The sequence below is a fragment of the Phyllobates terribilis genome, unplaced genomic scaffold (genome assembly GCF_046119375.1).
Source record: "Phyllobates terribilis strain yellow unplaced genomic scaffold, ASM4611937v1 Scaffold_358__1_contigs__length_1942743, whole genome shotgun sequence".
Taxonomy (NCBI): Eukaryota; Metazoa; Chordata; class Amphibia; order Anura; family Dendrobatidae; genus Phyllobates; species Phyllobates terribilis.
Window position 1 is genome coordinate 1,297,979 of NW_027363118.1, and position 13,498 is coordinate 1,311,476.

Here is a 13,498-nt window from a genome sequence, read left to right on the forward strand (position 1 = left end):
CTAAGCTCCACCAGATTTAAAATTACTAATCATGTTTATCTGCATCTTGGCTGGAAAATAATTTGGGCTTTGTAGCAGTGTGCAGTACTGATTCTATTAGGCCATCTATACTAAGCTCCACCAGATTTAAAATTAATAATAATTTTTAGCTGCATCTAGCCCGGAAAATAATTTTGGGGCTCCGAGATGCGCAAGACACATAAGTGCCTTCTTGCTGCACTACCTGCAGCATGACCCTCAGATTGTCAGAATTCAAAGTAATCCTGACTACTGGGTTGCCACACTCTTAGATCCCCCACACTTTTCGATCAACCTTTTCATTTTAATAAAGACCAAAAAAATGGTCATTTTTGAAATTATAAGCATTAACAGGTTATTAGAAACTGAAATCAAACAGTTTTCAACTCAAAACTTTATTCTAGGTGATGTTACATTTGCACATAGGACCCCTTGTTCGAAAGGAGCTTCTGAACTCTCTCGTCCATTGAATTTGTCAGGTTTTGGATGGTTTCTGCTTCAATTGTTTTGCATGAGGACGGAATACCCTCCCAGAGCTGTTGCTTAGATGTGAACTGCCTCCCGCCATCATAGACACTCCTTTTGATGATGCTCCAGAGGTTCTGAATGGGGTAGAGGTCAGGGGAGCATGGGGGTCACACCATAAGTTTGTCCCCTTTTATGCCCATATCAGCCAGAGATGCAGATGTGTTATGTGCAGCATGAGACGGTGCATTATCATGCATGAAAATGATCTTGCTGTGGAATACACGGTTCTTCTTCTTGAACCATGGCAGGAAGTGCTGTTTGAGAAACTCCACATACATTATGGAGTTCATCTTTACCCCTTCAGGGATCCTAAAGGGGCCGACAATCTCTCTCCCCATGATTCCAGCCCAAAACATTACTCCACCTCCTTCTTGTTGGTGCTGTAGCCGTGTTTGCGTGGGGTGTCCATCAACCAGCCATCCTCCACTCCATCCATCTGGACCATCGAGCGTTGCACGGCACTCATCCGTGAACAAAACAGTTTTGAAATCAGTCTTCATGTATTGTTTGGCCCACTGGAGCCTTTTCTGCTTGTGTGCAGTGGATAGAGGAGGTCGACAGGATGGCGTACGCACAGCTGCAAACCTCTGAAGGACCCTGCATCTTGTTGTTCGGGGGACGTTGGAGGCACCAGCAACTTCAAAAACTTGTCTGCTGCTATGACAAGGCTTTTTTGCCGCTGCTCTTTTAACCTGACTTAATTGCCTGTAGGAAAGAGTCCTCAATTTGCCCTTATCAGCACGCACACGTTTGTACTGTGAATCAGCTACATACTTCTTGATTGCCAAGACACTTCATCCTGATCATCGCACAATGTTGATTGTAGTCATGCCTTGACCTAAACACTCCACAATTTGTTGCTTCTCAGCAGCCGACACATCCTTTTTCTTTCCCATTTTGGCAGAAAATGTAGGCTGCTTAATAATGTGGGACAGCCTTCTTAAGTAGTCTTGCCTTTCATTGGAAACACCTGCCAAACTAATTAGCACAGGTGTCTGCAATTGCTTACAGTGATATAAAGAGCCCTGACACACATCACCATCAATGAGTTTAACTGACAAACAAACAAGTTCTTACCTTATCACTCCTAAACACTTTTTGCATAATAATTTGGAACACAGTGTACATGTGCTTTTCCACAAAACACCAGTGGTTCACGTAGTGAATCTTACAGTTCTAACTTGCCAACCGTGGTCTGTATGGAGTTGTTCAATAAAAGGCCCAAAATTAAGATAACATAGATGGGAGAGGTCTCTATGAATAGGAATTCCTAAGTATTTGATACCCTGTGAGGGCCAGGCAAAGGGAAAGTTGGACTGGATGGAATCCTATATGGATTTGGGGAGGGAGACATCGAGGGCCTCAGACTTCGCTGCATTGATTTTAAAATTTGACCATGTAACAAAGTGATCTATTTCAGCCATAACAGCAGGGATGGATATATGTGATTGAGTGATACAGTTATATGAAAAAGTTTGGGCACCCCTATTAATCTTAAGCTTAATATTTTATAAAAATTGGTGTTTTTGCAACAGCTATTTCAATTTGATCTATGTAATAACTGTTGGACACAGTAATGTTTCTACCTTGAAATGAGGTTTATTGTACTAACAGAAAATGTGCAATCTGCATTCAAACAAAATTTGACAGGTGCATAAGTATGGGCACCCTTATCATTTTCTTGTTTTAAATACTCCTACCTACTTTTTACTGACTTACTAAAGTCTTTTTTTTGGTTTTGTAACCTCATTGAGCTTTGAACTTCATAGCCAGGTGTATGCAATCATGAGAAAAGCTACTTAAAGTGGCCACTTGCAAGTTGTTCTCCTGTTTGAATCTCCTCTGAAGAGGGAATCATGGGCTCCTCAAAACAACTGTCAAATGATCTGAAAACAAAGATTATTCAACATAGTTGTTCAGGGGAAGGATACAAAAAGCTGTCTCAGAGATTTAACCTGTCAGTTTCCACTGTGAGGAACATAGTAAGGAAATGGAAGAACACAGGGACAGTTCTTGTTAAGGCCAGAAGTGGCAGGCCAAGGAAAACATCAGAAAGGCAGAGAAGAAGAATGGTGAGATCAGTCAAGGACAATCCTCAGACCACCTCCAGAGAGCTGCAGCATCAGCTTGCTGCAGATGGTGTCACTGTGCATCGGTCAACTATACAACGCACTTTGCACAAGGAGAAGCTATATGGGAGAGTGATGCGAAAGAAGCCGTTTCTGCAAGCACGCCACAAACAGAGTCGGCTGAGGTATGCAAAAGCATATTTGGAGAAGCCAATTTCTTTTTGGAAGAAGGTCCTGTGGACTGATGAAACCAAGATTGAGTTGTTTGGTCATACAAAAAGGCGTTATGCATAGCGGCAAAAAAACACAGCATTCCAAGAAAAACACTTGCTACCCACAGTAAAATTTGGTGGAGGTTCCATCATGCTTTGGGGCTGTGTGGCCAATGCCGGCACCGGGAATCTTGTTAAAGTTGAGGGACACATGGATTCCACTCAGTATCAGCAGATTCTTGACAATAATGTTCAAGAATCAGTGATAAAGTTGAAGTTACGCAGGGGATGGATCTTTAAGCAAGACAATGATCCAAAACACCGCTCCAAATCTACTCAGGCATTCATGCAGAGGAACAATTACAATGTTCTGGAATGGCCATCCCAGTCCCCAAACCTGAATATCATTGAACATCTGTGGGATCATTTGAAGAGGGCTGTCCATGCTCGGCGACCTTCAAAATAAACTGAACTGGAATTGTTTTGTAAAGAGGAATGGTCAAAAATACCTTCATCCAGGATCCAGGAACTCATTAAAAGCTACAGGAAGCGACTAGAGGCAAAAGGAGGATCTACTAAATATTAATGTCACTTTTCTGGTGGGGTGTTCATACTTATGCACCTGTCAAATTTTGTTTGAATGCAGATTGCACATTTTCTGTTAGTACAATAAACCTCATTTCAAGGCAAAAACATTACTGTGTCCAACAGTTATTACATATATCAAACTGAAATAGCTGTTGCAAAAACACCAATTTTTAGAAAACATTAAGCTTAAGATTAATAGGGGTGCCCAAACTTTTTCATATAACTGTATATACTAGGACATCATCAGCAAATAGAGAGCACTTGTACTCGGTGCCTCCCACCTCAATCCACCTAATATTGGGGTTATGGCGAATTGATGAGAGCAGGTGCTCCGCCACTAGGATGTATAAGAGAGGGGTCAGAGGACATCCCTGCCTTGTCCCATTGGTGATTATGAAAGGTGATGAAAATGTTCTGACGCGCCCCCTGGGCCTTGAGACACCCGGAGCCGGACCCTTTTTGGTGGATGCTGGTGGTTGTAGTCTCCGTGGCGGCGACCCGGTTCCGTGGCTCAGGGCGGTCAAACCAGTGGCGGAACTATTTATGTGGTTTTGATGTTTAAATGTCCGACTACGCCACCCGTGGATTGCGGTCAGAGTGAACCGCCGCTGCAGGGCAGACCGCTGAGGCTGGTGTTGTGGGTGCAGCAGAGCGTAGCATAACTCCCCACGGGAGGAGTATAGCCTCAGGGCAGTGTATGCGGAGGATGGGGGTGATGGTGCAGGGCAGCAGCAGTAACGACACGGAGTCAGTGATGCAGTCCAGGGCCTTTACTCACAGTTCTTATTATCCAGACCACTTCTGCAGGTAGCGGCTGCCCACATCGTACTGTGCTCACCAGGTGAGGGGCTCAGACAACTCCCAGATAACTTTGGAGCGCTTCACAGGACCCCCTTTGTGTGTCCTTTGTCTGGCCTTTCTTACCAACCCTTCTGTCCGGCTGCCTCGGGCCTCCTGTTGGTAAACTTGGCGCCAGTTTCCCTGACCCTATGTGGTGCCTTCCTAGCGGGTGTAGCGAGGGGCTGCGCCACATAAAATGTCACAGCCTCCGGTTTCTAGCTGAGGGTCGTTTCCCGCCTCCACTAGTTTCGGGGACCGGTCTCCCCCTTTGGCCTGACCCCTCCACGCAGGTGGATTCGGGCGTGCGGTGGCAACTCGCCCGTCCGCACCCCTGGGATCCCTTCGTTCCTCGTTCCTGGAGCCTTCTCCGCTCCTCTTCCTTCCTTCTCCCTCTTCCAGGCCTGGGCCTCTGTTACTAGGCCCGCCTCCGGAGCAGAGCTCATGCAGAGCCCCTGCTCCCTTTCACTTCTGCACAGACTTCTCTGCACTGAACTAAGATGGTGCCCACCTTTTATACTCCCTTCTCAATGCACCCAGGAACTGCTTCCTCCCTGCTCCTGCACTACAGGGTTCCCCTTCCTCAGTGTTCCCTCCCCCCACTCCAGCCAGGGACAGGGACTGTCGTGCCCATCTCAGGGGCATATTGGTCGCCCTGCCCCATGGCAATGTGGTGTAATGCATGCAGGTGTCGGGTCCTGATCCACACTCCATCCTTACCTGAGAGTGAGATATCACACCTCTGGGTGAGGTGCAATACCTCTGTAGCAACCGAGCCCTCAGGGTGCTACAGTTCCATTTATCTTCAGCCTAGGTGACGTATTGCGATACAGGGCCGTGATTTGGGCTATAAAAGGGTCCCCTAGACCCCTACCGCAAGCTTTTTAAGAGAATAATATATGGCGTGCCAGGAGACTCTATGGAATGCTTTCTCAGCATCCAACGAGAGTATCTAATTACAAATTTTTAACTGCATCTAGCCCAGGAAATACTTTGTGCCTAGTAGCAGTGTCTGCTAGTCAACGGATTATCCCGGCTGTTAAGCAAGCTACACCACCTGTAGTTTGGACACTTAATTTTTTCAAAGGAAATGCTTCGGGACCACGGGATACTCAGTGAAGAGCATCAGGAGGCACCCCAAGGCATAGGGGCTGGGAATGGCGGTAGGATGCCTTGCGGTGGACAGCCGAGCTCGATCCTTATAAAAGCTTTTTAACTGCAGCAGCTTTAGTGGACGCTACTGGAGCTGGAATTACGCGGCTGCTGGCATGAGACTTGCCCTCCAATAGATCCTTTAAAAGGATTTAAAGTGTATTCATTCAAATTAGAGAGACAATTTAAATTAAAAAGCTTAGAGCTGCCTCCACCACAGGGGGGCTCGCTCGACCCACCAGCGGACAGGCACCAGTATTGGGAGAGGGGGGCTGGCCGTCAGGGTCCACCGCGGCTCTGGCACAAACCCGGCGACACGGAGGTGGCACGGGCAGGAACGGACTGGCCGTGTCGGCTTCTCACTTTTTGGATTTTAGAAGGGCATGACATGCCTATATCTGTGTCTCCCCCTCCTTTTACTCCTCCACCTCTTTTCTTTTCACATGACTATATGTACTTGTCACTTTTCCATGTGTTAGTTATGTCTTCTGAGCAGTTTGTCAGCTTTTGGACACCTTTGAAGGTGTTTTCTATGTGTTTCTATGTGTTTTTGTTTGCCTGCTATTGGTTTTAACGGTGTTCGAAGGTGTTCGACGAACCGAACCGAACTCGAACACTACGGGGGTGGCTCAAAACTAGTCATGTTTAATATCCATCTGCATGAAAATTAGTGACGGCCAACATGATGTCTCCATCTTGGATGTGGGACCCCCCCACACCAAGATATGGAATATGAAGGATGATTGGGTCTTGTGCTGCAGGGTGGGCTCGCAAAGCCGAGCCCCCCTTGTGAGGTAAATAATGGGTGTCTCCCAGAGTTTTGGCTGCTTTGCTAAAAACTAGATCAGCCATTTTCCAAGTCATTCTTCTCAGGTACGTCAGACGCATGCCCACCACGCTGCGTGGAAGAATCACCTCTAATTCCCGGGGAGCCGTCCCCCTCACAGAATCTGAGACCATCACCTTGTGAAGCAGGTTTTGCTATTACTTATCCCTTTTATTTTAATAACTGTTTATGCATATATCTAAATTGTCTCTTTTATAATATCTTGTATATATTTTGTAAACACTGCCCCCTTTCGGGAGTAAATCATTATTATATACCAGTTTCGTTCTTCTTTTCCTATGTTGAGCAAACACGTTCCTCACCCGCTAATTCACGCTAACTACCAGGTACCCGATCCACCTGTTAAGCGATCGGTGGTGGCAGTATACCAGTATTTATGTGATATTGTGGTTTGAGGGTGGCTGGTCGGAGGTATATATACGTTCCTGGAAGGAACTGGAGGTATATATACGTCCTGTCACATCACGTGCCGCAATAGTCGACATAAATTAGAGCAGCTGCACCCGTGCTTATCCTCGGTCAATACTGTGTTTGACCAGCAGGATAAGGGGGCGCCAGAGAGCTGCAAGGTCTGACCCAAAAGTGGGTGTCGTTTTCGTGACAGGGGAGTGGGGTGAAGGAAGTGGGAGTATCTGAAAATCTACCTGCAAATGTTTTGTTGGGAACTGATTTGGGGAGGATGTTTGCTTATTATGCCCCTGACCCCCCTCCTCGATCTGATACGGTTGGTAAGGTTAATGCTGATACTGTGAATGTCAATGCTTTACCTGCTGATAATAATGATGATGATTAGGATGATGATGATGTTGATTAGGATGATGATGTATTGGAAGGTACAGGAGAACTCAGCCATGTCACGCTGCGGGGTGATATTGCTGAGGATCCCCTAGCAGGAACAAGTGTCAGTGCTAAGGGTAATGGGGAGAGGCACGGGGACCATGAAGCAAGTGGTGGTTTTCATGACAATTTGTGTGTAATGACTCTATATAATAGATCGCTCTGTGTATAATGACTCTATATAATAGATCCCTCTGTGTGTAATGACTCTATATAATAGATCCCTCTGTGTGTAATGACTCTATATAATAGATCCCTCTGTGTGTAATGACTCTATATAATAGATCCCTCTGTGTGTAATGACTCTATATAATAGATCCCTCTGTGTGTAATGACTCCATATAATAGATCCCTCTGTGTGTAATGACTCTATATAATAGATCACACTGTGTGTAATGACTCTATATAATAGATCCCTCTGTGTGTAATGACTCTATATAATAGATCCCTCTACGTGTAATGACTCTATATAATAGATCCCTCTGTGTGTAATGACTATATAATAGATCCCTGTGTGTGATGACTCTATATAATAGATCCCTCTGCGTGTAATGACTCTATATAATAGATCGCTCTGCGTGTAATGACTCTATATAATAGATCCCTCTGTGTGTAATGACTATATAATAGATCCCTCCGTGTGTAATGACTCTATATAATAGATCCCTCTGTGTGTAATGACTCTATATAATAGATCCCTCTGTGTGTAATGACTCTATATAATAGATCGCTCTGAGTGTAATGACTCTATATAATATATCCCTCTGTGTGTAATGACTCTATATAATAGATCCCTCTGTGTGTAATGACTCTATATAATAGATCCCTCTGTGTGTAATGACTCTATATGATAGATCCCTCTGCGTGTAATGACTCTATATAATAGATCCCTCTGTGTGTAATGACTCTATATAATAGATCCCTCTGCGTGTAATGACTCTATATAATAGATCCCTCTGCGTGTAATGACTCTATATAATAGATCACTCTGTGTGTAATGACTCTATATAATAGATCCCTGTGTGTAATGACTATATAATAGATCGCTCTGTGTGTAATGACTCTATATAATAGATCCCTCTGTGTGTAATGACTCTATATAATAGATCCCTCTGTGTGTAATGACTCTATATAATAGATCCCTGTGTGTGTAATGACTATATAATGGATCGCTCTGCGAGCAATGACTCTATATAATAGATCCCTCTGTGTGCAATGAGTCTATATAATAGATCCCTCTGTGTGTAATGACTCTATATAATAGATCCCTCTGTGTGTAATGACTCTATATAATAGATCGCTCTGTGTGTAATGACTCTTGTAAGGCAGCACTAGTCATCATAATGGAGGATACTCGCTGCACCGGGTATATCAAAGCACACCAGCAATGTCCTTCCAGTATTTCACAATGCTGCAGTTTATTGCACTTCATAAACCACCGTTCACCGGGTCCAACTCAGTGGCACGCCGACACACATATATATATAATGTTCACGAGCCAAGTGGCAGACCGGCCCACTTGCTCCAGGTACAGCCTTCAGCAAGGTAATAACATAGCAATGTCCATATTAATGTCCATATAACACAGGGTATTACCTTTGCCGGGTTTAGCTGCTGCAGTCCATTACTCCGCCACCGCTGTGGCTTTGCGGCTTCCCAGGTAGGGGTCTCCAGCTGTCGTTCCCTCAAAGGCCACTGACATCCACACAGGATCCAGGCTCTGCCTTTCAGGACTCTTACTCAAGCTTCTGCCTTCCAAGGCCACTAGCATCCACACAGGATCCAGGCTCTGCCTTTCAGGCACCAGGCTTCACTCTGCCTCACTAGGCCTCACACGGTCGGTGTCCCACACACACGGGAACAGGCCTTACGCCTCTCTCACAGAACACACCTGTCTCCCATCAAGCAGGGTTTATATATGCATCCCGTGCACACACACACATACTGACAGGACCTTGCTGATGTCACAGTCATGTGATCAGACAGATATTCTGTGCGCGCAGGACCTGTGCTATGTCACAGTCATGTGACTAGTCACCTGAGGGGGAAGGTACATGGTCAGGTAAAACACATCCTGGACCATTACCGTAATGCCAGCAAGTCGCTGCATTACATATCCCCCCCCCCTCTGTTCAAACTTGTGGGGTTGAACACATAATATACACAATCACTATAACCCCCAGCTCTGTTCACATAGAGACCATGTACTTTACAATTGTGCTACTCAGCCCCTGGAACATTGGTCAACGACATTAGCCCATTCCTTAGGGACCTACCATTTGTCACTGTCACTGACTTTGTCAGGTCACCTTTCCGGGTCGTAACCTTGTCAGAGCTCCCCTGCTCCCAGCGGTCAGTCGTAACCTTGTCAGGGCTCCCCCGCTCCCAACAGTCAGTCATGATCTTGTCAGACCTCCCCCGCTCCCAGCGGTCAATCATACAGCGGTGTGACTCACATGCCCTGGTATCTAAGGTCCGGTTCGACTCCGTAATGTCGCGTCCTCTATTGGGTCGTTTGTATGGGCTGCTCAATCCTGAGTTACTGGAGGTCTCACTACCTCTAAACCCACGCCCACTACTCTCAGGACATCTTGAAAGGTCCCTAATAGAGATGAGCGTTGTTCTACTCGAACTGTTCGCCAATCTCAAATTCGAGCTGTTTTGGGCGGTGTTCGAGCCGGTCGGCGAACACGAACAATTTGAGAAAAATTCGGCTGTTCGAGGTTATGTTCGATAACTGTTCGTGCACCAAAATCATAACTGGATTTTTTCTCAGTAATGATGAAAATTAATGTTAATACGCAGTTTGAGTGTACAGCGGGGCGGGGGGAGGGGCAGGGGATGGATCTCTGCAGGAACAATGAAGATCTCCATTTTTTTTTCTCTTTCCCGCATTTGCAGTGGGGAGGTGCAATCTGTCAGCCTATCAGCAGCGCACACACGGAGCAAAGTGCTTTTTTTCACACAAGCAAGGGCATGTGTGATTGGCAGTGTATGTCACATGTCCTTGCCCTATAAGACCAAGCCATTTTCCCCGTCGCCACCATTTTCTCACTGCTGCAGCTGCATGTTAGACGGCACCGCTGTTGCTGTGTGCGCTATACCTTGTTAATTTCAAGCCAATTTTCGCACAAATATACAGATAGCTTGGGAGTAGGGAATAGTTGTGATTGCAGTCCTTTTAAGGACTAGGTTACAGCATTTCCTATGACTTTTATCAGGCAGGTCTGTGCTCTTAAATAGATAGATTGTGGGAGTAAAGACTAATTGTAATTGGAGTCCTTTTCAGGACTAGGTTACATCAGTTCCTATCAGTTTTTGCCAGGCAGGTCTGTGCCAGTGCTGTGCAAGTTTTTTTCACAGCATTTGGCTGAATCTAGCAAAGCTAATCCTTTTTGGCCTATTGCAGAGTGTGTTAGTCAGTGGAGTAGCCTATCTGTGTTGCAAGATATACCACCTGTGTATAGAATACCAATTTTTTTACTGCACCTAGTGAAGTAAAATCTTTTGGGCATAGCATCATTCTATTAGTCCATCTATACTGACCTCCATCAGGTTGCAAACTGAATATAATTTTTTTCTGCATCTAGCTCTGAAAAAATATTTGGGCTTCTAGCAGTGTGTGGGACTTGGTCTATTAGTCCATCTATACTGACCTCCATCAGGTTGCAAATTAAAAATAATTTTTTTCTTCATTTAGCTCTGAAAAAATATTTGGGCTTCTAGCAGTGTGTGGGACTTGTTCTATTAGTCCATCTATACTGACCTCCAGCAGGTTGCAAATTGAATATAATTTTTTTCTGCATCTAGCTCTGAAAAAATATTTGGGCTTCTAGCGGTGTGTGGGACTTGGTCTATTAGTCCATCTATACTGACCTCCATCAGGTTGCAAATTAAAAATAATTTTTTTCTGCATCTAGCTCTGAAAAAATATTTGGGCTTCTAGCAGTGTGTGGGACTTGGTCTATTAGTCCATCTATACTGACCTCCATCAGGTTGCAAATTAAAAATAATTTTTTTCTTCATTTATCTCTGAAAAAATATTTGGGCTTCTAGCAGTGTGTGGGACTTGTTCTATTAGTCCATCTATACTGACCTCCATCAGGTTGCAAATTAAAAATATTTTTTTTCTGCATCTAGCTCTGAAAAAATATTTGGGCTTCTAGCAGTGTGTGGGACTTGGTATATTAGTCCATCTATACTGACCTCCATCAGGTTGCAAATTGAATAAAAAAATTTTCTGCATCTAGCTCTGAAAAAATATTTGGGCTTCTAGCGGTGTGTGGGACTTGGTCTATTAGTCCATCTATACTGACCTCCATCAGGTTGCAAATTAAAAATAATTTTTTTCTGCATCTAGCTCTGAAAAAATATTTGGGCTTCTAGCGGTGTGTGGGACTTGGTCTATTAGTCCATCTATACTGACCTCCATCAGGTTGCAAATTAAAAATAATTTTTTTCTGCATCTAGCTCTGAAAAAATATTTGGGCTTCTAGCAGTGTGTGGGACTTGGTCTATTAGTCCATCTATACTGACCTCCATCAGGTTGCAAATTAAAAATAATTTTTTTCTTCATTTAGCTCTGAAGAAATATTTGGGCTTCTAGCAGTGTGTGGGACTTGTTCTATTAGTCCTTCTATACTGACCTCCAGCAGGTTGCAAATTGAATATAATTTTTTTCTGCATCTAGCTCTGAAAAAATATTTGGGCTTCTAGCGGTGTGTGGGACTTGGTCTATTAGTCCATCTATACTGACCTCCATCAGGTTGCAAATTAAAAATAATTTTTTTCTGCATCTAGCTCTGAAAAAATATTTGGGCTTCTAGCGGTGTGTGGGACTTGGTCTATTAGTCCATCTATACTGACCTCCATCAGGTTGCAAATTAAAAATAATTTTTTTCTGCATCTAGCTCTGAAAAAATATTTGGGCTTCTAGCAGTGTGTGGGACTTGGTCTATTAGTCCATCTATACTGACCTCCATCAGGTTGCAAATTGAATAAAAAAAATTTCTGCATCTAGCTCTGAAAAAATATTTGGGCTTCTAGCGGTGTGTGGGACTTGGTCTATTAGTCCATCTATACTGACCTCCATCAGGTTGCAAATTAAAAATAATTTTTTTCTGCATCTAACCCAGCCAATAGTTTTGGCCTAATACCACAGTTTGGCCACTCAGCTCTGCTCGGTTACCATCCATTGTTTTTTTGTGCAAACAACTCCAGAGTTGTGAATTAGTTAACCACCAAAATGAGTGGAAAAAGGCCTGCTGCTGGTGGAAAGGGGAATAGGCGTGTTTGGAAGGGGAAAAAAGGTTGTGTCCGTGGGGTAGGTGCAGAAGAAAGACCATCTTCCAGCCAAACTAAAATGTCTACTTCTTTTAGCGGACAATGTGATAAGATCCCTTTCTTACGGCCACGCCAATCGCTACAAATTCCAGATGAGGCACAAAAACAGCAGGTGCTTCAACGGATATCAAGTGCTCCTTTAAGTGGGCTCTCCTCCACATCAACTTCAACATCACAAATACTCCAGTCCTCAAAGGTGTCACCCAAATCGCACTTGCTTCCTCACAGCTCCCAAATCTCCAGCTGCCCGTCTGAGTATGAGGTAGAACAGATGGTTGAGTCTGCAGAGCTGTTTACTCATACTATAGCCTGGGAATCAGAGGTCGACTCCAGCGCTTCTGTGAATCCAGACGAGGAAATGATCTGCACTGATGCCCAGAATCTTTATGAGTCGGATCCAGGACCAGACGCAGAAGGTTCTGACCATAATGTAGACCCTCATTCCCAAACTGTAACTCCTGTTGGTGGAGACAATGAGGAAGACGATGATAAGACTCAAATACCTGATTGGAGCGACAACTTTAGTTTTTTGTCAGGGCAGGAACAGGTTGGCTCTGAGGACGACGGGTGTGATAACGCACAGGGTGATGATGATGAGGTCGGAGATCCCACTTACTGTCAACCCACAGTCAGCCAAGAGATGAGGTCAGCAGAGGAGGTGGAGGAAGATGCTAGTGACGACGAGGTCAGGTTGCGCCTTCCTGGACAGAGACGTAGTACTGGAAGCACGTCAACAACTGCATCCTCAAACACAACTCTGCCTCTCACCACAAGTCGTGGTGGCTCTTCAGGTGGCATGGGTGCTAAGCCTTGCATAGCCTGGGCATTTTTTCAGATCGATAAAGATGACCCAACTCGTGTTATCTGTAACATTTGTCAGCAAAAGCTAAGTAGAGGCCAAAAAATACATAGTTTGAGTACTTCATGCATGAACCGGCACAGGGACATGAAGCATAAGTTGCAGTGGGAAGCTCAGTGTGCTACAATGCGGTCTAGCCGGCCGGGCCAACCACCGTCTGCCATATCTTGTGCATCCGCGGCCTCTTCATCCTCTGTGACTGGGGGGA